We start from the raw sequence: 27,177 nt of genomic DNA, 5'->3' as shown, positions 1-27,177 counted from the left end.
GTTCAGAGGAGAAATGATTGGGTTGTGAGAGTATTAACCTAATCAGTAAATTAATCCCTGATGAGATTAACTGGAAACTGGAGACAGGTGGGGTGTGGCAGAATGAAGTGGTCGATGGGGGGGCGTGGCTTTGGGTATATATTTTGTATCTGGAGAGTGTAGTCTCTCTCTGCTTCTTGATTAACATGTGAACTGTATCCCTCTGCCATACTCTTCTGCCATGATGTCCTGCCTCACCTTGAGCCCCAAGGAATGGAACCAGCCTTCTGTGGACTAAGACTTCTGAAACTGTGAGCCCTCAAACTTTTCTTCCCTAAAATTGTTCTGTTCAGATCCTTTAGTCATAGCAGCAAAATAACTGACTAAAACAGAAATTGGTACCGAGAGTGGGGTCGTTGCTAGGACTAACCTGGCCATGTGGTTCTGAAGCTTTTTGAGCTTTTTGGTGGGAGGAATTTTGAGATATTTAGTAGTGCAAGCTAGAAATGCTTTAGGTTGTAGTAAGCGAAGCTTAGTGACTGATTCTGGTGGGAGCTCAGAAGACCAGAATAGGACTGTGCCAACAGGACTGTGGACAGTGAAGACAGGGCTCAAGAATGTTTAGAGAAAAAGAAAGACTATTGGAATTTGGAGTAGAGACCATTCTTGTTATGTTCTGGCTGAGAAGTTGTCTGTGTTAATGTTGTGTCCTGAGACTTTCTGTGAGGCTGATTTTAAAAGCGGTGGATTTATTAATCTGGTGGAAGAAATGTCTAGGCAGCATAGCATTCAGGTGGTGGCATGGACAGTGCTGGCAGCTTTTAGTCAAATTAATTGTGATAGCACCTGTGGTAGCAGTGAAACCCTGACTAAGACACCTATATATCTCAAACTTAAAAAATATTATACTAGCAGACAGTTGAATGTAGGGTTTTGTTTGTTTGTTTGTTACTGGGGATTGAACCCGGGGGCATTTAACCACTGAGCCCCATCCTCAGCCCTTTTTTATATTTTGAAACAGTTTCCCTCTAAGTTGCTTTAGGGTCTTTTTAGGTTGCTGATGCTGGCTTTGAACTTGCGATCCTCCTGCTTTAGCCTCCTAAGCCACTGGGATTACAGGCATGTGCCACCACTCATGGCCAAATGTAGGGTTTGGTAGACGATGAAACAAACAGTATGCACTAAGTATACTCTTCGCAATTGTCCTAATTAATGATATAGGATGGCAGGAAATAGCTATTAATCTATATACCTTGTATTTTCCACCTTCCTTTTGAGATCTTTAAATTATCTAAATTATATAATCTAAATGATGCTTTTTTTTTTTTTTTTTTTTTTTTTTTTTTTTTGTACCTAGAATTGAACTCAGGGCTACTTAATCACTGAGCCATATCCCTAGCCCATTAAAATACACTTTTTATTTTATTGTGAGACAGGGTCTTGCCAAGTGCTCAGGCCTTGCTATTTTGCTGAGGCTGGCCTTGGAACTTTTGATCCTTCTGTGTCAACATCCTGAGTTGCTGGGATTATAGGCAAGCACCACCACACCTGGCTCTAAATTATGTCTTTTAAGGAGTTGCTTTAGTAGGTCTCTGTTGTTAGTAACATCTCTTTTTATTTTTATGATATCTTTATTTCAACCTCATTAATCTGATTGATAATTTAGTTAGGTGTACACTTCTTAGTTATTTTCTCTTGGTACTTTGAAATTTTTATTTCATTATAGACTGACATCCATTTGTGCTTTGGAAAAATCTGCCATGAATTTAATAGTTGTTTCTTTGTAGACAGTGTCTTTTCTGGTTGCTTTATCTCATGGGTTTTGCAGTTCTACTTTGATTAGTTCCAGTTATTCTTTATTTCTAAAAGTTCTGCTTGGTTCCTTTACGAGTAGATTAGTCATTTAAAAAAATAATCTTGTTTCTTCCTCATGTTTTCTAGTTCCTGTCTTATTTTCTTTAATCATTCAAATAAACTTATTTTATATTCTCTAACCAGTAATTCCAATATCTAAAACCTGTATGGACTTCATTTCTGTTTTCATAATTTCTCTTGATCCACTCATGGTGGCTTATTTCCCCAGGTGTATTATAGGCATATTTTGTTTAGCTTTTGAAATCCTCTCATCTGTAGAATTCTTTGGGACCTGGGTTGAGGGTGTGCCTATGCAGTGAGAATTTGTATTAATTTCCTCCAGATCCTTAAGCATTATCAGTTACTTTCCTGACTTGAGGTTTCCTGAATTTTGCTCTAAGTTCAAACTCATATGAGGGAAAATTTAGTTAAGAATTCTATGGAGAAACTTTAATTCTTCTGTCCTTGCCAAGCCAAGGCTAAAATAAATGTTCTGCATGTTTCCAGTTTGTATAATCCCTTTGAGTTACCAAGATCACAGATCAATTTTTCTTGAACAGGTCCAAGGCCTTGTCTTTGGTCTTTGTCTTCTTTACAGCCATTGAAACCGTAGACATTTTTTTGATAAGTAGGTACCCTTGACCTCAACAACCATGGTTTCTCTGCCCTGCTTACCACTTGGGTTTCCTTCTTGTTTGGGTTGAGTGTGGAGTTTGGAAGACTACCAAAGATATTCTCCTTTTTTCTTGCAGGATTACTTATGTCTTTGTAAGGATGTACTTTGTCCAGAGTTGGTTTATTTAATAATGGGAACATTTTTCAGGTTATCTAATAGTTGCCATGTTGCTTCTTGATTCTTTTCTCTCCTATATGCATCATATCAATTGAGATTTTTGCTCTGCATCCTGAGATTACCTTTCTCCTTTTCCATTGCTTTCTGCCTAGTGTCCATCATGATTACCCCCTCACTTCCCTTCTCCTCTTTCATCCCTATACTCCCTTCTTCACATAGCAGTCTAGTGATCTTAGAAGTATAAGCCTGATAATATCACTGCTCTACTTAAAACCTTTTAATGGTTTTTGGAATAAAGTGCAGACTTCTAACCATGGCATTCAAGTTTTGTTTTTTCTTTTTTTCCGTTTTTGTTTCTTTTGTACTGGGGATTTAACCCTGTGACCCTTAACCACTGAGCCTTTATTGAATTTTTAAGTTTGAAACTAGGTCTTGCTAAGTTGCTTAGGACCTTGCTAAGTTGCTGAGGCTGGTCTCAAACTTGAGATCCTCCTGCCTCAGCCTCCTGAACCTATGGGATTACAGGCATGCAACACCACACCTGGCTACACAGGCTTTCTTAACTGACCATGGGAAACCTATTTTCTCTTCCTTCTGCCTGTAGTGCTTTCCCCTGGATGCTTCTCATGGTTTAAAGGTCAACTCTGTAAAGAGGGCTTCTTTGACCACTCTGTCCAAAGTGATCTCCCTCAGTTTTTCCTCACACCAGATATTAGTACTTTACTCTTTTCATATTTATAAGCTTCACGAAGACACGGTGAATCATATTGAACTCTGTCCCTAATGTTGTCCTATACATATTAGACACTGAAATGTTCATACAATATATGAATACATTCATGAGTTTTGTGGATAAAATACAGAAGCCTTAATTTGCAAAGAGTTGGGCTTAAATCAACATCAAAATATATTAAGATTTTGTAGGGGTTAAAAAAAAAAAAAAAAAAAGGCAAAATGGAGAATGGATGAATTCCGAGAAACAAATGTCCTGGATCAAATTTGTGTATCAGCAGTTCTCTGGTAACTCTGATAGCATCATCAGTATGCAAAACCCGACTGGAGATAGTGCACAACCCTGAATTAAATGAGGGACTGGCTGTCCCTCTCGATACAAAGACCATCCCCCCTCCACCCACCCAAAAAAGGTAGGGGAGAGGGAAAAAAACCCCAAACAGTAACCATCACTAAACTACAACTCCCAGGATTCCTGCACGAGCGCGCCCATCGGGAGGCTGTTCATGACTCCGGCCCCGGGAGCCAAGGCTGCGATCGGGGAGGGGCAATGCTCTGGCCCCGCCCCCCGCTCTTCGCCATCGCCCTCCCGGAGGGTTGTGGCCACGCGCAGCAGCGGCGGTTGTTCCGCTTCCCCTCCGGCCCGGGCCGTCGCCATTGCCGAAGGCTCCCGCCCTCCCCTCCCTGGCGCCGCCGGGCTCGGCCGCAGCCCGGCCAAGCTTACCAGCGGCTGCGCTCCGGCGCGGCTCCTCTTCCCGCCCCGCCGCGCTGCCCTGCCCGGCTCTCCCCTCCCAGCACCGCGCGCTCGCCCGGGGCAGCCCGCAGCCCTCCAGGAGCTCCGACCGAGACGCCTCGCCGGGGCGGGGACCTTTCCTCCCCTGGGTAAGTGTGCAGACAGGCCCGCTCGTCCGGGACGTGGGCCGTCGCCCTCTTCCCTTCCTTTTTCGCGGCCTGGTTGATGGGAGCGGCCTGGGACTACAGACCTGCCCTGCGAGGTCCGGGAAGTCGCCACCTGCGAGCTGGGGGCCGCGGCTCCTGGGGCGGTGGCTCATTGTCTACTCCCTGGGGCTGTTTTCTTCTCGGCTTTAGCCCGAAATGGGAAGCTTGTTGGGCTGCCAGGGCTCGCTCTTCCTGGACCCAGCCCTGTTCTGATCGTGCCGCGCCATGGACTCTGCCGTCCGTCTTTCCTTCCCTCGCGTTTCACCCTTTCCCTTTTCTTGGTTTACTATTGCTGGTCGGGACCCCTCGGGGTTTGTTCCTTGATTTTCCTCCCTTAATCTCAGCTCCTCTTTGCTATCTCTGTTCGCTGCAGTTTCACTGCTGGGATTATTGTCCCAGTTCTTAACTCTTCTCAACTGTAAGCTCTCTGCCCTAGCCCTCTTTAGTAGAAACAGTTTACCCGGGAGTTGAGGGCCTCCGCTTAAGAACAGAACTTTCGGATTTTCTCACAGTGCTTGTTTGATCTTCAGCCAGGAGGCGAATATTTGCTTCTTTAGGTAATTTAGGTGAAGTTGAGATTGGCTTTTCACCATGTTTGGCTTTCTTTGAAACACACGAGCGTGCATGCAAAAAGACGTTGTCACAAATTCCTGGGTGTGCTCACCCTTTAAAGATATAGTCTTTAAAGATATAGTCACTGAAGAACTAAAGTGGTAGAGTAATTGCCATTGTCAGTTGGTTTAAGGTTGTCCCCATCCTTGTATCTTATCTTTAATGGGAATAATTCTGAGTAGTGTGAGCATGATTTGTTGCCCCTTTGATAAATAACCAACTCCCATTAATATAATCTCGGTGCAAGTGATCTGTAGTTGTTGTTGTTTTTTTGGTAAAAAGACAATCAAAATGGTTAGGCCTAAAATTAAACTACTACGAGCTGTATTTTGGATTAAGGTTGTGCACGTCACGTTTTTTCCCCTGCTGTGTTGACTCTTCCGCTCTTATAAGTAGGCAGGATATTGAAATGTACAAGAATTTGCTCTGGGGGTTTTGCTTTTTTTGTAGGGTTGTCCAAAAGAATAACATTAAATAAATTAGATTGGGATGAAGGCGGTGAACAGTAATTTTTAAAGCAGGTTAAAACTTGTCAAATTTGCCAGAAGCTCTAGGGCTGTGAAAGACATTCATGTTCATCTATATGTATCTCTCCCTTTCCTCCTTGAGTGAAAGCCTTTTTCATGTCAGGTATATCGATTTAAAGCAACTCTTACTCTTTTATCCTTGCTTTTAAGTCTTTCTAGTTATCAGTTAACTAAGAACACTGATTTACATTATGGAAACTGAACCGCATGTTGGTCTATAGTATATGTAGGTCTTGGTCTAACTTTCAGATTTTGGTGAAAGAGGTTGACCTAAATTCAGTGTGTTTTGTTTTCACTAAATAGTCCACTGTTACCTTTCTCTTCCACAGGCTGGAAAAATAGCTTAGTACCAGCTTCAATACTGTCATCTTTTATACCAAATGATCAGTTGTCTATAACTTACAAGGTTGCTTTGTTGGCCTGAGGGATTGAGGTGTAGAAATGTAGCAGTATGAAACTTGTTCTCTTGATATCACCTTCTCTGCCACTTATTTCTATAAACTCTTTTGTTTCGTTTTTGTTTTGAGATGATGTCTTACTATGTTGCTCAGACTGGCCTCTTAACTCCTGGGCTGAAGCTATCCTGCTGCCTCAGCTTCTGGTGCACTGAAACTATAGGCAAACCTCACCCTACTCTCCAGAAAAGAGTTGTTCTTCTGACCTTGGTGACACTCAATGCCAGTGCTGCCAACCCAAACTCATAAAGTAACTTTAAGTTTATAGTTGGTATATATCTACTAAACAAATGAATAGGGGTTCCTGTGGTTCTTTGATCTTCATGATAGACAGGTTTCCATGTAGACATGGTTAACAGTTTAGTTTGTATTTCTTTTTAATTATATGTTTTAAAAGAGGGAACTTAGAACTCGTTCTGGTAGCTGAGATAAACTTTCAATTTTACTTTTTTGAAAAATGAGAGAACTTGTATAAGTAGCCAAGGATAAAATAAATAGTTACTGATAAGTTTTTCCTGTCTTTAATCTATCAGTATTGGTTATTACAATAATGGTGTTCATGTATACATTTCTTTTGACTTTTTCAATTTTCTGTTTTTGATTAAAACTGGGCCACGTTTAAGAATTTAAGTCTTCAGGGATTTGATCATTTTGTTGTCAAAACCCCTTCCAGTAGGAGGGTTAACTAATTACACACTAATCAGAGGTAAGGTGTTGAGTGGACTGTGTGCTTAGAAGTTCAGCCTTGTATCCCTTTTCCTTTCCATAAGTAGGGAGGGGGAGAATAGCCCCATTGCCTCAAATACTGATAGTTTTCTTCCCTGATGAAACTAGTTTCGCTACTGATTCTAAGATCACCAGCTGATTAATAGTCTGAACATTCATTCAGGATTCTAGAGTTCAAGTCTTTTATCTGTATGGTATCTTATATTAGTACTTATTCCTTGTATCCTAAGCACTTAGGAACTGGAGACCTGGGTGTGAATCCTGGCTACTCTTCTTGCACAATACACTTTCTTTTCAAAACTTAGTTTTCTCATTTATAATATGGAGATAATAATGTAACAATATAATTTCAGTTTCATAGAACTGTTTAATCTGTTTAGACAATGAAGATAAAATACTTAGCATTTGCAGTGCTTAATGTTAGCTAATAGTCCAAATTTAAATGTCATGTCCTACAGCAAATACTATATTCCTAAACTTAAATTTAAAACTGCTTTCTAAAGGAGGCTGAAATCACAGAATCAAGTTTCCAAGGTCAGAATTAATTTTTTGTTGTTGGTACCAGGGATTGAACCTGGAGGCTCTTAACCACTGAGCCACATCCCTAACCCTTTTTAATATTTTATTTAGAGACAGGTTCTTGCTGAATTGCTTAGGGCTTCACTAAATTGCTGAGCCTGGCTTTGAACTCCTGATCTTCCTGTGTCAGCCTCCTGAGTTGCTGGGATTAAGATGTGTGCCACTGGGCCTGGCAATCCTTATTAAATTTAAAAATTGTTTTTCAGGAGAATAAAATTAATTTTACACAAGAAAAAACTGAAATAGTTTAATTTTTGAAATAAAATACAGGTTTTTTTGAAAACTAGTTTCTCTAATGTAAAAGTATGCATATTTCTCATGAAAAAGTTGGAAAGTAGTGAAAACAGTAGGAAAAAAATCATCTTAGTCTCATCTGTCAGAGATAACCATAACAACAGACTAGAATTGTGTATTTTTCTGTTATTTTTTAAAATAAAATAAATTCAGGCTCATTACGAAAGGTTCAAACAAGTTGATTACTTACGCAGTTAAAATTATTCCTTTTCCTTTCTAGTCCTATTCCCCCTATTAACGGTATTATTTAAGCATTGGTGTTATATGCTATATATTTTTTATATTGGTTTTAAAATTAAAAAAACCTGATCATTATGTATTGTTTTCCATATTAATGTAGTTACACTTCATCTTTTTGTTTTTAACAATCAGGAAATAGATGTTCCATTATATGGTAGTACTTACTTAATTTATTTGAAATACTAGGGCAGTTGATCCCAGGGACGTTCTACCACTGAGCTACATTCTCAACCCATTTTGTTATTTTTAAAAAATTTGAGACAGAATCTCACTAAATTTCCAAGCTGGCCTAGAACTTGCAATACTGCTGCCTCAGCTTCCCAAGTAGCTGGAATTAGTAGTCGTGTGCCACCAGCATCTGGTAGTACTTTAATTATTCATAATCATTTATGTTTCTTCTAATTTTGGACAACTAAAACTAGAGCTTTAATGAACTTTGTATCTTTGTGCATCCACATACGTGTACGTATTCCCATAAAGAGAATTTTTTTGAGGGGGGCGGTACCGGGGATTGAACTCAGGGGCACTTAACTACTGAACCACATCCACAGCCTTATTTTATATTTATTTTGAGACAGGGTCTCACTGAGTTGCTTAGTGCCTTGCTGTTGCTGAAGCTGGTTTTGAACTTGATACTTCTGCCTTAGCCTTCACAGCTGCTGGGATTATAGGTGTGTGCCACAGAGTCCACCTGAGAATTTTTTAAATGTGCATTTTAAGGTTTGATAGACTGTAAATTCCTTCCAAGACTTTACCAATGTATACCTCCTTATTATATTTCCTTATTTAATTGTTCTTTACTCACAATTGCTATTAATTCTTTTTTAAGATTATTGTCTGGGCTGGGGATGTAGCTTAGCATTGTAGGAGCACTTGCCTAGCATGTTCAAGGCCCTGGATTCCATCACCAGCACTGCAAGCAAAAGATTCTTTCCCATCCACCTTTATAAAGCACATTCTTCTATATTATGGTATGTTTTAATAATTGTTGTTGGTTTTGTTTTGGTACTGGGGATTGAGCCCAGAGGGGCTTTTTATCTCTGAACAACATTTCCAGTCTTTTTTTTTTTTTTTTTTTCCGTGCTGGGGATTGAACCCAGGGCCTACTGCTTGCGAGGCAAGCACTCTACCAACTGAACTACATCCCCAACCCTCCCCAGTCCTTTTTGAGACAAGGTCTCACTAAATTGCTTAGACTGGCCTTGAGTCTTGGCCTCCTGCGTCAGCCTCCAGAGTTGCTGGGATTATAGGCCTGTGCCACCCTGTCCCCAGTAATTGTTTGATTCTTAATCCTTCTGTTATGTTGTTGTTGTTCATGGTAGGGGTAAAAGAGCTTAGCATGGTTTGTTATGGAAATTAAATACAGGTATAAAAGTATTGTAGGAGTTTGAGGGTGGTGTGAAAATTAGTATTATAGGGATTGGAGGAGGAAATATATATTTTTTATTGTAGGCATCACATTTACAAAGAAGGGAAAATGCCCCTCTTTGACCTCTGCTTCTCATCTACCTGATTCATTCTCACCTTTCAAGTCTCAGTTTTTGTGTGTAGCTTTCTTTGGGAATTTTTCCTGATCTCACCATAATTTAGATATTATATATTGTCTTAATGTTTTAACACATAATCTCTATGTGCTGTGTGCTGAAAGCATGAGTTACTCATCTGGAAATGAGAGCTAGTTTTCCTTTTGGGACACTTAAAAAATTTTTTTTTTTTAGTTGTAGGTGGACTCAATACCTTTATTTTATTTTTTTATGTGGTTCTGGGGCTCGAACCCAGGACCTCATGCGTGCTAGGCGAGTGCTCTACCACTCAGTCACAACCCCAGCCCTAAAGTATAATCTTAACTTAAAAAAATTCCTATTCCTTTAAGTTCTGAAATTATTTATTAATTTTTAATCTTACGAATGAACAAAATTGTTCAATAATAAAAACAATCTACAGAGATGGGTGAAGCATTTAGACAAAATCTTAGGTTCTCTAAAGAGCAAATTACGAAAGAATTAGGAGTTTTACTGGCAGATGTAATAGTGGAAACCATAGCCAAATTTTTGATAAAGTATCCCTAAAGAGTATTCTTTCCAAACTTTGTTCTCTTCTTATTAGATATTTGGAAAAAATAAGATTTTAAAAAATTGCTTCTTAAATTACCTGTGGATAATTACTGTTTATACATTGGTGTGTTTCTTGCTGGTGGTTTTTCCCCATATATATATATACGCGCATATGTAGTTGCGCATATGTAGTTTGTTTTTATAAAATTGGAATCATTTTGGATAATTTACTTGCTTTTTTACTTAACTGTAGATCTTGGATGTTTCATTTTGTTCTCCTTTAAAAAACAGTTTAAAATTATTTTTGTTTATCTAATATTCCAATGTGGGATTGTACCTTAATTTGAATATTTTCCTATTGCTGAGTATGTAACTTATTTCTAATTTTTTATATTTATAATGTTATAGTGAATATACTTCTACAGAAATCTTTATCTCTGATTATTACTGTAGATGGCCTAGTAGAACAACTCCTTAAAGGATATAAGCTTTTAAAAGTCTTAACCCTTCCAAAAAGTTTGTGTATCACCAGTTGCAGTGTGAATATCTTTTTATTTCTGTCTTCATTGAAACAACTGATTTTTTTTTTTTTTATTGTGATGCTGGAGATTAAACCCAGGACCTTACAAATGGCAGACAAATAAATGTTCTATCAGTGAATCACATCACCAGCCCACAAATGTTATTCTTAATAAAATTGTTAAAATTTGCTTATTATGTGGCAAACAAAAATACAATTTAACTTGCATTTTGAAGTAATGACTGATTTTTTTTTGGTTGTTTTTGTGGGTTTATTTCTATTATTTGTAATAGGCACAAAGAAGTAACTGTATTTTCCTGTTCACTCTTAGTTTTAGTACCTTTCTGATTTTCATTAAAGTCTCTTTACTTTTGTTTTCTGGAGATTTATTGTTTTATTTGAAAGTAGTAGTAACTTTAGTCTCCTTTTAAATAGTCACAGTATTTATTTTAGGCCTTTATTACATTGGCCTGAAACTCTTAAGACTTACTTAAATGAGAGGTGATAATTGTTTTGAGATACTGTCTGATAATTTTACAATTAAAGATGATGGCAGCTGTTGTTTCTAGAGAGATTGTCTTATTTTATTCTGTTCTTACTTTACAAAAGATAGAAATGGCTTTAGAGTTTTATCAAATGTTTTAAAATATTTAGGTGATAGTTTTTCTTTTAACCCCCTGCACCCCCGTACTGGCGATTGAATTTAGGGGTGATTTATTACTGAGCAATATTCTTATCCTTTATTTCGAGACAAGGTCTTGTTAAGTTGTCCAGGCTAGCCTTGAAATTTAGATTCTATTACTTTAGCCTCCCCAGTTGCTGGGATTACAGGTGTGTGCCACCATGTCTGGCTTCTTTTTAACTATTGATAGTAGTGTTTAATAGTGAAAATTTCTGTTATAGGTACCACCTAGGCGTAGATTGTGAGGAGCCAAAATTCTACTCATAGTAGTCATGTGTAAAGAATTTATTAAAAGGATGGAAGAGAATCTTATACAATTTAGTTTTATTAAGAGTGGGCAAAAGCTGGGCATGGTGGCTCTCACTTGTAATCCCAGCAATTTGGGAGGTCGAGGCAGGAGAATCACAAGTTTGAGGCCAGCCTGGGCAATTTAGCAAGGCCCTGTTTCAAATTAAAAAAAAAAAAAAAAAAAAAAAAAAAAAAAAAAAAAAAAAACCATGGTGGAGCACCTTGAGTTTAATCCCCAGTACTTGGGGGGGTGGAGGGGACTGGCAAGCCATAAGGTAACTTCTGTAATTACTTCTATTATTTACTTAGGAGTCACTACTTATTTATGAGTTATTTTTGATAATTTAATTTTCCCAGGTCAGCTTTTTTAGATTTTTACATTTATTATTATATACATTTTAAATTTTTTTTTTGTCATTTAAGATATTTTATTAGTGATTTCATTAAAATTTTTTTTCTTAGTTGTAGATGGGCACAGTACCCTTTTTTAAATTTATTTTTATGTGGTGCTGAGGATTGAACCCAGAGCCTCATACATGGTAGGCAAGTACTCTACCACTGAGCTACAACCCCTGCCCTCTTTGTTTTTATTTAATCCCAGGTTTCTACTTTTCTCTTAATTTTACTCTTGTTCTTTTTTTGTTTTGTTTTGTTTTGTTATTTTTTTTTTTTCTAACCTAATGGATTTCCAGTTATTTTTTTTTTTTCCCTTTTAAAAATAAAAGCTGGGTCTGGGGAGATAGCTCAGTCGGTAGAGTGCTTGCCTTGTAAGCATAAGGCCCTGGGTTCGATCCCCAGCACCCCAAAAAAAAAAATAAATAAATAAAAGCTTTTGGGGCTGGGAGATAGCTCAGACGGTAGAGTGCTTGCCCTGCATGCACAAGGCCCTGGGTTCGATCCCCAGCACCGCAAAAAAAAAAAAAAAAAAGAAAGAAAAAAGAAAAAGCTTTTAAACCTCTTAATTTGCTTATGAGTACAGCTTTGGCTGTACTCTGTAATTTTACATAAATGATGTTCCATTCAGTATACTCCAAATAGTAGATAATTCCAGTTTTTATTTATATTTGTTGTTCTTTGCTTTTTTCTTTATTTCTTTGGTATTGTTTTATTTTGCAAAGCTTCAAACAAATAGATATGCAATAACTATGTGTTTATTGAATTTGTCTTATTTCTGATTTTTAAAATTCTAGGTATATTTTAACCAATAGGCTTCGTTATATATAGCAACAGTTTTAGGTTCACAGCAAAACTGAGCAGCAAGTCCATAGTTCCCATATATCTCATGCTTCCCACTAACCGCTCCCGCAGTTGTCCTCAACATTAGCATCATGTACCAGAGTGGTTCTTTGGTATAATCGATGAATTAACATTCACATGTTATTATCATCCAAAGTCCATAGTTTACATTAGGGTTCACTCTTTGTGTTGTGCATTCTGTGGATTTTGACAAATGTTTAATGACATTAATTTACCCTTATAGTATCATACAGAATAATTTTCCTCCTTTAAATTCTCTGTCTCTGCCAGTTCATCTCTCGTTTTCCCCAACCTTTGGCAACCACTGATCATTTTACTGTTTCTATTGTTTTTCCTTTTCCAGAATGCCATGTAGTTGGAATCACATACTGTGATTTTCAATTTGGTTTCTTTCCCTTTGCAATATGCATTTAAAATTCCTCTGTCTTTTCATGACTTGATAGCTCATTTCTTTTTATCACTGAATAATGTTCCATTGTCTGGTTTTACCACAGTCTGTTTATCCTTGCACTTATTGAAGGCATCTTGGTTCCTTCCAAGTTGGGCAATTAGGAATGAGGCTGCTATAAAAAATCCATGTCTATGGGTTTTTTTCTCTCAGTTTTTAAAGTGTAGAATGCAGTAGTATTAAATATATTCATAATAATGGGTATCACCACCATTCATCTCCATAACTCTCTTCATCTTGTAAAACTGAACTATGTCTCATTCTACTTCCCATCCTTATGATTTTGACTACTCCTATAACTGAAATAATCCAGTATTTCTCTTTTTGTGACTGGCTTATTTCATTTAACATGATGTCCTCCACATTTATTCATGCTATAGCATGTTTAAAAATCATTCCTTTTTCCAAGGCTGAATAATATTTCATTGTATGTATATATCATATTTTACTTATCTGTTTATCCATCAGTGGAAACTTGGGTTGCTTCTGCATTTTAGCTATTGTTAATAATGCTGCTTTGACCATAGATATACAAATAAATATCTCTTTGAGACCCTGTTTTCCAGAAGTGGAATTGCTGGGTTGTATGATAATTCTATTTTTAATATTTTGTGAGGAACCACCAAATTGTTTTCCACAGTGGCTGTGCTGTTTTACATTTCCACCAACAATATAGGAGGGTTCCATTTTCTTTATAGCCTTGCTTCACTTTTTATCCCCCTCCCCAATTTTAAATAGTAGCTATCCTGATGGGTATGTGGTGTCTCATTGTAGTTTTGATTTGCAATTTGATTAGTGGCATTCAACATCTTTTCATGTGTTTATTGCCATTTATATGTCTTCTTTGGAGTAATGTTTGTTCAGGTTCTTGCATGTAGGTTTTTTTTGTGGACATAAGTTTTCAACTGATTTGTAAAGATCAAGGAACATGAATACTGGATCGTATAGTAAGAATACTTTTAGTTTTGTAAGAAACCCAAAGTAGCTATACCATTTTGCATTCCCACCAGCAATGAATGAGAGTTCCTTTTTCCCCACCTTCTTACTAGCTTGTGTTACCAGTGTTTTAGGTTTAACCATTCAAATGGGTGTGTAGTAATAACTCAATGTTTCTTAAATTTTGGGTTTTGACAAATGTATAATGACATTTATACATTTGTTGTTTCTTAAATTTTCAGTTCCCCAGTGATTTATGATGTTGAGCATCTTTTCATATGCTTTGCCATCAATATATCTTTTTTTTTTTTTTTTTTTTTTTGTACTGGAAATTGAACCTAGGGGCACTTTATCAGTAAGTTACATCCCAAGCCCCTTTTTATTTATTTATTTTTATTTGGAGACAGTCTTGCTAAGTTGCTGAGACTGGTTGTGAACTTGTGATTCCCCCATCTCAGCTTCCCAAATTGCTGGGATTACAGGTGTGCACCACTGCACCAGCCGTATATATCATCTTTGGTGAGTTTATCTCATCAGGTCTTTTGCCCATTTTTTTTTTTTTTTTACATTGAGTTGTTCATTTTCCTACTGCTGAGTTTTTAAGAGTTCTTTGTAAATTTGGGAAATAGTTCTTTATGTCAGATAATTTTTTTGTGAGTATTTTTTTTTTTTTTTTCTCTATCTGTGGCTTATCTTCTCGTTCTCTTGACTCTGAGTTTTTTTTTTTTTTTTTTTCATACATTTTGATGTAGTAGATCTTTGGCCAGGATGGTGGTGCATGCCTATAATCCCAGCCACTTGGGAGGCTCAGGCAGTAGGATCGAGAGTTCAAAGCCAGCTTCAGCAAAAATGAGACCCCATCTCTAAATAAAATGCAGAATAGCACTGGGGATGTGACTCTATGATTGAGTGCCCCTGAGTAAAAGATCTTTGTTAGGATTATACTTTACCAATAAAAAAAGTTCTGTTTAATATTTTTGCATTTTATATTGTCTTAAATTCCTATATGTCCTTGTTCAGCATACTACTAAAGTTTATCTTTCCTTGCAATTTTTTGTTGTGTCTCTTTTTAAATTACATGTGGTCTATCTTTGTTTTAGTCCAAAATGGATGCTTAAAACATTCATGCTTATTGTCATAATGATTGCTTATTTGTGATATGTTCAATGTTTTCTTTTATTATCATTTATTACTCCTGCTTTGTTTTAAAATTTATGTTTAATATATGTAATAAAATTATCATCGTTGCCATTTTCAAGTCTTTGGCTTGAAGAATCTTTACAGTGTCATGCAGCCATCACCATCATTCATCTCCAGAATGTTTTTCATCTTCCTCAACTGAAACTTTGTGCTCTCTAAACACCACCCATTTCTTCCTACCTCCAGTCTCTAGTACCCTCCTCTAATCTACTTTCTGTCTTTATGAATTTGCCTTTCCCCAATATTTCATAAAAGTGGGATCATACATTAATTGTTCCTTTCTGTCTGGTTTATTTTGGGTAGCATGTTTTCAGGGGTCATCTGTGTTGTACTATGTATTAGTAATTCATTTCCTTTTTGAGACTGAGTAATATTCCATTGTGTGTATATGCCACATTTTGTTTATCTATTCATCTTTTAGTGTTTTCTTGTTTTCATAACTTTACATAACTTTGTTCTGTTCACATAACTTTGTGAGTTATGCTTTGTTTGCTTTTATATAAGATATTTGGAATGCATACATTCTGTTTTTAAAGCATACTAGTTTAAGTGAATTTAAATCTTGTTCTAAATTGAAAAAAATATAAACATTTCTGATTTGTCAGTCTAAAAAGAAAGTTATTTTGACTTTCTGTATCTGAAGACTAGTTTTTTCTTAGCCCACCTTCACTTTATCCCCTTTTGCCTTCTGGGGTGAGGGTGGGACCCAGGATGTTGTTAAATAATTTTTGTACTTAATATTTTTAACTTTGTTTTCTTTCAGGTCTTTAGTCTTGGTAATTGCATTCAGTGCTAACACATTATTTAAGCTTTATTTAGGAGGATTGCCAGTTTTCTCAGTTTCATATTTAAGTTGATTTCATCATGTATGTCACCTATCATACATTTTTAAAAATTGATTCTTTTTATACATGACAGCAGATTCCATTATGATAAAATTATACATACATGAAGTATATCTTACTCTAATTAGGTCCCCAGTCTTGTGAATGTACATGATAATGGGATTCACTGTGGTGTATTCATGTGTCATACATTTTCAACTAATATTTTTAGTTAGGAGTACTTGAAGCCACGTATAAAATTATCAAGTCACTGACTTTCTCAGAAATTCTGTCGATATCATTGTGTCATCTTGCATTAATCATTTGTTTCAGACAGCTCCTCCCCCCCCATTTGCTGTTTTTCCTGTGTCAGGTTGGTGGTAGGAATTTTCCTTTTTCTTTTTATTGAAGTATTACAACAGATCATGTCTTGTAAATGTTCATTATTGTTGCCTGAAATGCTAGTTTTTCCTGATTGACATACTTGTTTTTTTTTCCATTTCCAGAAATACTTTTGGTTGTTACTTTTGTTTCATTTGTTCTTTTTCTTCCTTGAAAACATTAAGTTGGCTCACCATTTGTCTTCTTTGTGAGCTACTCAAAAGTTTGCCCTTACTCTTGACTTTGTTTTTTCTTTTTTATCTTCAATATTAGCTTTATTTCTGCTATTGCAGTTTTAATTTTTTTGCATCCTCTTAAAAATTAAGCCACTCCTTTTCCTTCCCCTTCTTCTTCATGTTTTGCCCTCTGGAGGCTGACTTGGAATTTGCAGTCCTCCTGCCTCATCCTCCCTGGTAGCTGTAATTATAGGTGTATGAACATGGCCCCCTTTTCTTCTTAAATTATTCTCATTTCATCTCCATGTACACTTGTTTTATAAAGTTTGCTTAATGTTGGGAAGTTAGTTCTGTGTCCTGAAGTAATTTACCTTTTAAATCAGGCCCTGCTTCTATGTGAAGGATAATCTTTCCTCTTCCTTATGCTATTTTATTTTGTCTAGATTGTTGAATTTTTTTCTGCCTATTCATCACTGAAGTATAACTTTTATCTGATGTGCATTGTGTTTGTGGATTCTCCTTGCCTCTGCAGTTGATCATGGTTCTGGATGAAACCTTTGCTTGTGTATTGTTGAGGATTAAAAATGCAACTCATGGCCTGATTTCCAATGAACAATGGACATCCGTTTAATATGCACCTCTGGGTTAGGGTAATGGGATTTTATCAACTGTTTCTATCTGTGTAACTCTGAGCTGACATAGTATGTGAAAATCTTTGGTTTCTAGAATGTGCTTCTCTGAGGGTTCTTCCTGGTTCTTGCCAGTGTAAGGTTAGAATTAAATCAAGCTATACAACTTTACGCCTCTCAGGAAATGATGTGTCTGTCAGTCCAGGTTTCTGCTCTTACACAACTCTGCCTGAACCTTAGGTACCCACAAACACATAAATTTTTTGTTTTGTTTCATTTTGTTTTTTGGAATTTGCATGCCCTTCTAATGTATATAGAAAAAGTCAGAGAAGATAAGGAACTCTGGCTGCCACTAAAACTGCCTGCCTCTGCATAGCAGGGGGTGACTGCCTGTTTTGTTTCTTTGACATTGAGTCCCTAAATAAAGGTATGGCCTGTGCAGTGGGACAAGGTATCTTCATATCTTATTTTAGTCGGGGGGTTGAGCTTCATTTTATGAGGCAGAACCTGACTTGTTATGAATCTTTTTCAGTTAAGATTTAGTGACTTTATAGTTAGTGGGAATACTCAGAGGTCAGATATAAATTGTGTTCATTGAAATCTGGGACAGACTACATGAGTGACTTTGATTTGATACCATTATTTACTAGAATAAATCTGTTCCTTTCTTTTCTAGGATATTTAAGCACATGCTCTACCACTGAACTACACCTCTAGCCCTTTTCCACTTAGATTACCACTTAAGTAATCAAATCAATCTTGACCTTCTTCTTTCATTAAAAGATTTTACCTGAGAATGAAAATTGTCACTTTGACAGGTAAAAGTTATCTTGTCCCAATTTGTGTCTCTCTGATACTCAGTGAAGTTGAACATGTCATATATTTATTGCCCCTCCTATGCCCCCACCCATTTTTTCTGATTTTGTTGTTGTTGTTGTTGTTGCTTGTTGTTTGTATTGAAGATTTAACCCAGGGTACCCTTTACCACAGATGTACATCCTAGCCCCTTTTTAAAATTTTGAGACTGGTCTTACTAAGTTGCATATTTGGGCTTTGCTAAGTTGCTGAGGCTGACTTTGAACTTGTGATTCTCCTGTTTCAGCCTCCTGAGTTTCTGGGATCACAGGCATGCACCACTACCCCTGGGCCATTTTCCCATTTTGAATTGCCATTTGGAGTTTGCAGCTAAACTTAGACAAGCTAGACCTCATAGTGTTTAACACATTTCTTCTTTCTACATTTATAGTAGTCTTTGTTGTTATTGCCTCTTTTCTCCCCATTCTCTACTGTACAGATAGTATTAAAGCATTTTCCGAGCCTTACCAATTCACTTTCTCTGTGCTTGGTCATGTTTCACTTTTTTAGGGTGGTGATTGGGCAGAGGCCAAGGGGAAGAAGAAAAAAGGATCACATCTGAATTACAAAATTTCTTTATACTTGTGTTTCCTGTGTATACAGAGACCTTCCTCTCTGCCTGGCAAATTCCTTCCCATCTTTCAAAAACCAATCTGATTTGTCTAATTACTTATCTATTTATTTTTTCTCTTTTGTATTGGGGATCGAACCCAGGGCCTCAGGCATGCTAGGCAAGTGCTGTACCACTGAGCCATATCCCCAGCTCTCTGGTTGTTTTTCCTTTGCATTTCTTTGGTCCCTGTTAGTTTTTACTTCATTGCTGAGTGTTATTCGTTACTGTCTTCCTACTGACTGACCTCAAAACCAAGACTAATTCTTTTTATTTTGTTTTGCAGTATGAGGCATTGAACCCAGGACCTCATGCATGGTGCTCCTGACTTATATCCCCAACCCTTTCTTTCCTTTTTTCTTTTCTATTTTTAAGTTGCCCTGCCTGGCCTTGAACTTGTGATCCTCCTGCCTCAGCCTCTAGAGTAGCTAGGATTATAGGTGTGTACCATAATGTCCAACTAAGACTCAATCTTTGATCTTTAGTACTTGACACATTTTAGGCAGTAAAGAAATATTTGAATGAATGGATCAGGGAAAACTTAAGATTTTTATTATTTTCCCCTAAATATGTCTTTTTTATTTAGTTTTTCTTATTCTTGTGTGGAAATGGAAAGAACACAGGAATCTGTGAGGTTTTTATAATGCTCACATACTACTTTTAAGAATAAAAACAAGCTGGGCACAGTGGCACACATCTGTAATCCCAGTGGCTTAGAAGGCTGGAACAGGAGGATCACAATTTCAAAGCAGCTTTAGCAAATTAGTGAAGCCCTAAGTAACTTAGTGAGACCCTGTCTGAAAATAAAAAATAAAAAGGGCTGGAGATGTGACATAGTGGATAAGTACCGCTGGGTTCAATCTCTGGTACCAAAAATAAACAAACAAAAAAAAAGAATAAAAACAATATTCCTCAAGTTTCCAGGTCCCCCCCCCCCCGCCCCCGATTGCCCATTACCGACAACTTTCTGGGCCCATTCAGTTTAGTCTTATTTGCTACTACTTGCTACCATATGTATGATTATCCTTACTATCTCACAAGCGAGGTCATACTTACTGTTCCTGTTACCTGGAATCCTGTCTTCTGGTTAGGAATATGATCTCTTATAAATACCAAGGGATACTTGTTGGGGTCCTCTCTGTCATGTCCTGCGTGGAGGAGAAAAGGGTTAAACTGCCAGAAGAGGATGTTGGAGGTTTTTCTGTTACCCAAAAAACTTAACTACTTAATAAACACATAAGAGCCAATACTCTTTTTAAATGAGAGGGGGCATGATGGGTCTGGCCATACCAGCTCTGGCCTCTTACGGCAACAACTTGCCCAATTCTCTTTTATTTATAACATACAGGTAAAGGGGGCAAGGACTGGGAGGAGCTTATTCTCTGATGGACAGGATAGGATAGAGTTAGGGAAGCCATTCTCTTTTTTTTTTTTTTTTTTTTTTGGCAGTGCTGGGGATTGAACCCAGGGCCTTGTGCATGCAAGGCAAGCACTCTACCGACAGAGCTATCTCCCCAGCCCTGAAGCCATTTTCTTAAGGAGAAAATTCCGGAAGGAAACAGGGCCTCTGCATCACATGACTCAACCTAGTCTGATTCTGCTAAATGACAGCTTCCCACAAATACTTGTATTAGAAATTGTACAGTGAAGGTTAGACTATTTAATGTCCTAGTCTCATTTTGAACATATGATGGTTAAGATGTGAGGTTTCTGAATCTGTTTTATCAGTTGTTAGAGCGATTAATTAAATGTCACATTTCCATTAATTGTTCCCCCTTTCTAGAATAGTGACCTTCAAGAAGGTAGTGAATATGTCTTCTCATTTTCCTGGACCTTCACTGCTCTAAGAAGAAGAAACCCTTTAATTCCTATGCCTTCACAAATAGAATCTGTTAATTCAATAATTTATTCATTCAACAAGTAATTACTTATTGCCATCTCTGGACTGGGCACAATGCAATGTATTAGTAGAATTGTTAACCAGAAAATTCACTGAATCTGTGCTTGCAGAGTTATATTGTACTTAAGAGAACACACATTTGTTTGTTGTGATGAATGTTAAGATAGAAGGAACTAGCTAGTGATGGAAGCCTGTAGTTCCAGAGGCTTGGGAGACTGAGGAAGGAGGATTCTTAAGTCAAAACCAGCCTCAACAACTAAATGAGACCATGTCAAAAATAAAAAAAAAAACAGGGCTGGGGAATGTGGCTCAGTGGTTCACCCCTGGGTTCAATCCTCAGTACCAAAAAAAAAAGTGGGAGGGTACTGAAGATGTGACTTAAACGTTGAGTGCTCCTGGGTGCCATCCCCATACAATAATAAATAAATAAATAAATAAAAATAAAAAGAAGAAGAAATTTTACTGGCAAAATAAGTAATCCAGACAGCAGTTTTTAAAAAAATGATGACTGTTGTCAGCCTTTTCACATATTACATATACTAGCATAGAATGTAGGAGGCATAGCTATGAAGTCATGAGAGTGGTTCTGTTTCTTAATATAGTAAAAATTCTAAGTAGTTTTGTCACCTTCAAAAGTAACCCCACTGAAAAGCCATGTGGTTATTACAGTGGTGCTTCCATTCTTCAGCTCGTTTTTAAAGTTCTTCTTGTATTGTTCTAGGAACCTGTCATTTTCTTTTCTTTTCTTTTTTCTTCTTTCTTTTTGGTATGAGAGATTGAACCCAGGGTTGAACCACTTAACCACTGAGCCACATCTCCAGCCCTTTTTATGTTTCATTTTGAGACAGGGTCTCACTAATTTTCTGAGGCTGGCTTTGAACTTGGCATCCTCCTGCCTCAGCCTCCGGAGTCTCTGGGATTACACTGTACCCAGCCCTGTCATATTCTTTGGAGTATCCACTTCACCAGAGACAAACTCATCATCTGTGTGTTTGTGTCCCTTTTAACTTTGTATCTGTCTGCCCCATGGTGCTTGCTTTCTTTTCCTTAAAAACTCCCTTAAAATTTTTAAACTGAGATACAATTCAGAGGAGATTGGGCACATTCAGGGTAGTGTGGCCATAGAACTGAGATATAATTCGTATATGATAAAATTCACCCTTTAAGGTCAGATTTTTTTTTTTAGTCACAAGTTGGCGCAGTCATCATCACTAATTCCAGAATATTTGCATCACCTCAAAGAGAAATCTCCCATTCAAAGTCAGTCACCCCTGCTCCCCTTAACAAGCACTAATCTGTTTTTGTCTTTAAATTTACCTATTCTGGACATATATATCCAATATGTAGTCTTTTGCGACTAGTTTCTTAGTGCAGTTTCCAAGAGCCATCCTCCTTCTAGCATGAATCAGTACTTCTTCCTTTTTTCCCCACTTCAGTGCTAGGATTGGAACCTTGGGCTTCCTACATGTTAGGCAAGCACTCTACCACTGAGCTACACCCTCTTCAATTTTTATTTTGAGATAGTCCTAAGTTGCTCAGGTAGACCTCAGACTTGTCATATCCTGCCTCAGCCTCCTGAGTAACTACAGTTACAACCATGCCCAGCTTTCATTCCTTTTATTAGCTGAGTAATATTTCCATAGTGTGGACAATACTGCATTTCACTTATTCATTCATCAGTTATTGGATATTAGGGTTGTTTTTCTTTTTTTTTTATCATCATGAACAATGCTGCTACAAACATTCATGTACAGGTATTATCTATTTGACGGGTTTGTTAGATAAGTTATACAGATAAACTTCATACATTATAAACACCAAAAGTAGAAAGCTCCTCAAACTGTCCCATTTATGAGGTTTAGCATCATCATTTTATTTATATTTTCTGGTTAAGGTTCTGAAACAAAGTGAGTCATGTGTTTATAGTGCCTTTAAACTAATGAAGGTTTATGGGGGCATTTTTGCATCATTATTTGAATAAAAGTTTAAACATTTATTGGTGCCTCTTTATTGAAAGTATTATGTTGTACATAGTTGCAGAGAAGTATGGAAGGTGTTCCTTGCCAGTCAATAATTTTTTTTTTTTCATTTTGAGACAGTCTCACCAAGTTGTCAGGCTCACCTTGAACTTGGATACTCCAGCTTCAGCCTCCTAGTTGCTAGGATTATAGGTGTGTTCTGCCTTGCCTGGCAGTTAATAATTTTGTAGAAAGAACAAAATAAAGTTAGCAATCAGGTGACCAGGGCTGGGATATAACTCAGTTGGTAGAAGGCCCTGGGTTTAATCCCTAGCACTGCAAAAAAAAAAAAAAGAAACCAGGTGACCAAAGTTAAAGGAAGTGTGTAACTATCATATTGGTGAATGAGACTCTATCATTCCAGGTTCAATCAAGAGAGATTTGGACATGAAAAGAATGATTGACTGACTAGTAGGGGAGTAGCAGGATTATGAGGAATTAGCTAGTAAAAAGTAAAGAGAACATAAAGTAAGAAGTAAGAATAAAAAGAACATGGGAATAGCAAAAGGATTGGCTACTATAACCAGGACTGAGAGAGCACCCAGAGACAAGCCCTCCCTTCGTCTAGTGCTAAGCTCTGAACCTTGTGGAAGAGTGAATGGTTATGGATCACTGTAATTGCAGAGAAGTCTCTGCCATTTAGTGGTTTTGTGTTTGCCATAGATGCTGGACATCTGCCTGTAGGGTGATAATCACTTAATAAGCTGTTCACAGTTAACTCTCCTACAAAACTGCTTAAGAAGAGTGTGGGTAGGTGGGAAGAGACTGCTGGCTGCTGGAACAGGGTTTTAGCTAAACAGGGTACTACTGGCCACCTTGTCCTATTGGAACCTGACACTAGACGAACTGCCTGCCTCTGAGGAGTCTGGTGATGGGAACCAGGAAGCAGAATTCTTTTTTTCCTGAAATGTCTCCAGCGCCCTCTACTGACAAGCTTATTATTGTGCTTGCTCACTGAGGAAAAATATAGGCCCTTGTCTGTTTTCAGAGTAGGCAGAAAGGATGATATGGAATTGAGAAGCATTAGATTAATAATCAGCGAGGGAATGGCATTAAGTGCTGTAGGATCCCAGAGGAGTAGAGATTATGTCAGGTTATGACAATAAAGGAATAACTAGTATTTGAGAGAGCTTGTAAGATGAGTAGGTTGGTTTTTTAAAATTAAAGGTAACTTACTGTTTTTCCTCAAAGAAAGGGTACTGGCGATATAGCCCATCACATAGAGTGCCTGCCTCACATGCTTGAGGCCCGGGTTCGAGTCCCCAGCACTGTGGGATTGCGGAAATAACAAACAAACGAAACCATCAAAGAAAGGAATAGCATTCAACTCCATTTTCTATGAGGTGATAGCCAGTGTTAATCACTCAATAAAATGTGGCCAATTAGTGGATATGGTATGGTGGGAAATCTTTCTGTAATTGTGTTTGCTGCTACTTTTGTATCTTTGTTTACAGAAAAAAATGGCTGAGATGCTAAATTTCATAAATGAACACTCAGGTGCTTTCTATCTTTGATGTTTAAATTATATGAAGTTTATTTGCACAAATTTTCTAACATTTGTTAAATAGATTATAATAGGCATTATTTTGGTGCTTTTCAAGTGATCATTAAGAAGAAATTTTCTGATGGAACATTGTAACTTTGAATCCTATCTTGTTTTTCTCTTGATTGCCCCCAAATTTTCACATGACTGCCCCTCTTAAGAACAGGGTTCTCTACAGGACCAGTGTAACTCCCATCATGTACAACTGAAAGAATGCGAAGTTATACTCATGTATGTATGTCAAAATGCATTCTACTGTCATGTAGAACTAAAAAGAAAAAAATAAAAAGATCAGGGTTCTAACTGACTCCTGCCAGCAATATAGAAAATTCTCTCTGAGCCACATACTTGCTAACACTTTTATTTTGTGGAATTTCTTAATTCTTAATGTTTGTCAGTGTGGGAGGTATAAAATGTTATCTGTTAGTGGCCTTAATTTATTTTCACAATTTCCGAGGTTGGGCATATTCTCATGTATGTGTGTATTTGTCCTCTTCTGTAAAATGCTTGCTCATGTCATTTGCTGTTTATTTATGGATCTTTTATCTTTTTCTTCTTTCTGAGAATCCTTTATCCAAGATACGTTTTTATCAGTTACTTTTGTTGCAGTCCTGGTTTGGAGCTTTATATTCTACCATGTAGAATGTAGTCATATTTAATAGTCTTTCCCTCACAGTCATGAAGATATTCTATGAAGATATTCTTTCTAGTCATGAAGATATTCTCCTATATAAAGATACTCTTCTATGTAATCATCTAAGAGTTAGAATTTTGACTTTCATATCCAATCTTTAATTTGTCTAAAGTTTTTTTGTTCTGATATAAGATAGCAATCTGTCTTTACCTAGATTCTCAAGAGCAGAACTTGGGCAGAGGGAGAGGGCTTATGTAACTTTACTTTATTAGGAAGTGCATTTCCAGGGAGCAGAAGTGTGAAAAAAGGGGAGTGAAACAAAAGAATCAGTAGCCAGAATGTCTAATAAGGCTCAAGCCCATTGTATTGTCCCCCAGAGACTTATATAAAGTAGGTCACAGGACCATCCAGTACTGGGTGAGAAAGGGGAATGATCTATTCCCATCACCAACTGGTCAGAGAGAAAGGGGAATGATCTGACTATTTCTATCACTGTTGGTCAGAGGCTCACTCCACAGTTAACTCCTCTGCACCCAGGTTGTAGGTTATGGGTGCTACATACCATGGCAGTGCTATTCACACATGAAAGTGAGACATTATTATGTTATTATGTGTAGGAAAGTTGGCCATGCAAATATAGAGTTGGTTACTAAAGTAGTGGCTTGAACAAGAGGGAGATGAGACTGAGAGGATCATCTGAAAAGATACAAAAGTGTGATATCTGATAGGATTTTTGTTATTGCTTTATACTGGAGATTGAATTTAGGGGCACTTGACTACTGAGCCACATCCCCAGCTCTATTTTTTTTTTTTGTATTTCATTTAGAGACAGGGTCTCACTTGAGTTGCTTATTAGCACCTCACTTTTGCTGAGGCTGGCTGTGAACTCTTGATCTTCCTCCCTCAGCCCTCTGAGCCGCTGGGATTATAGATGTGTACTACCACGTCCGGCTAGGATCTAATTTTTTAATAAAATTTTTCATATAGGAACAAGGTGAGCTGTTCTGTATTATTCTCCCAGGGTGTCCTTGCTATTCTGTGAGCCTTTTGGCCTTCCATAAAAATTTAGAATCAGTTTTTTTTTTTTTTTTTTCTCTCCACAAAACCCTTTTGTAATTGATTAGGATTATAGTGAATCTGTAGATCAGTTGATGGAAGTTTGGTATCTATTCCATTTTGAATTTTAAATTCATAAACATTAATATCTTTCTGCACTTATTTAGGACTTTAAGGTATTTCAGTATGTTTTTTCCCTTGTATAAATGTTCTGGGTCCAGTCTCAAGCTATGCCAAGGTACTGTGTGGTGCCCCACTGAGCTCGTAGATGTCATGGACTATTTTCAATTTTAGGAGGGAACAGTGCATGATATTTGTTGGACAATAGGCCTGGCTTCTAGCTCTACATAGACCATAATTTGAACATTAGGTTGTAGTATATTTGTTTACTTTGTAAACAAAGTTTATCTTTGTTATGTGATTGCTGAGATTGAAAGCATGAAAATCTTTGGAACTTGGAATAAGGATGGGTTGTGTGCAAGGTTTGAAAGTTTTGTGGTGCCCATTGGGCACATATTTCCTGTTCAGAGATACTTGTGATTGAGAACGAAGTAATCATTTTCTTTCAATTTATGTGTATTTTTCTTAATAGCAAGTATTTTAACCTGACTGCTAAATAAATAAAACAGTCTGGATTTTTTTTTTTTTTTTTTTGCCTAGAGGTACTATGAAATAATTACTGGGATGTGACATGTATTATGAACCAATAATGTCTGGGAACCTCTGTCCTAGGAAATTCATATTTTTATATGATATTGTGAATGGTATCTTTTTCTCCATTTCATTTTCTGTTTAGAATACAAAAATTCAATTGAATTTTGTATATTCCTCTTTGCCTTAAAAATTTGCATTTATTCTAATAATTTATCACTTAGCTTTGCAACTGATGGCATTTGTTTCTTCTAATATACCAAGGGAGACAAAAGAATTAATGATAATAATAAATTTAGATAGAAATTCTTCAAAGCACTTTTCACATCTTGAAATCTCCCATCCCATTCAATGTGAAAGAATAGATAATACAGATTATTTGGTGATTGAATGAAGGAAATTTTGAATTGACTTTTAATAGACAACTTGAATAGTGGCAATAATTTATTTGCCTAAAATGACTAACATTATTTATTTGAAAACACTTTGAATTTTTATGATGTATTTAATACTTTACTAGGTACTTTGGAGGAATTTTAAAAGACCTATAAATTTAGTATCCTCTCGGAGAATTTAGGAGAGGAAATCTGGTACATCACAATAGATGATAATAGGGACAAAGTCACAATTTGGTTAATGAGTATTTGCTAAATGTGTAATATATATAATCAAAGTTTCCACTGTGACTGTCATTCTCTGAACATGTAAAAAAACAGAAGAACGTGAGACTTTTCAGCCACTGCTAATTTACTTGCAATTCTATTCAATATTTGGTCCTTGTTTCA

The 27,177-nt window shown here is 37.0% G+C and overlaps 1 protein-coding gene across 1 annotated transcript in view; it reads left to right on the top strand.

Annotated features, from left to right (window-relative positions):
* Positions 1 to 3,952: 3,952 nt before the first annotated feature.
* The window catches only part of Pak2 (p21 (RAC1) activated kinase 2), a 74,465-nt gene continuing 51,240 nt past the window's right edge, over positions 3,953 to 27,177 (top strand). The window contains exon 1 of the mRNA XM_047563816.1: positions 3,953 to 4,240. The gene's annotated coding sequence lies outside the window, so the exon portion shown is untranslated. The remainder of the gene's footprint in view (positions 4,241 to 27,177) is intronic.

Source organism: Sciurus carolinensis, chromosome 9 (genome assembly GCF_902686445.1).
Source record: "Sciurus carolinensis chromosome 9, mSciCar1.2, whole genome shotgun sequence".
Taxonomy (NCBI): domain Eukaryota; kingdom Metazoa; phylum Chordata; class Mammalia; order Rodentia; family Sciuridae; genus Sciurus; species Sciurus carolinensis.
This window is presented reverse-complemented; position numbering and strand designations above follow the sequence as displayed.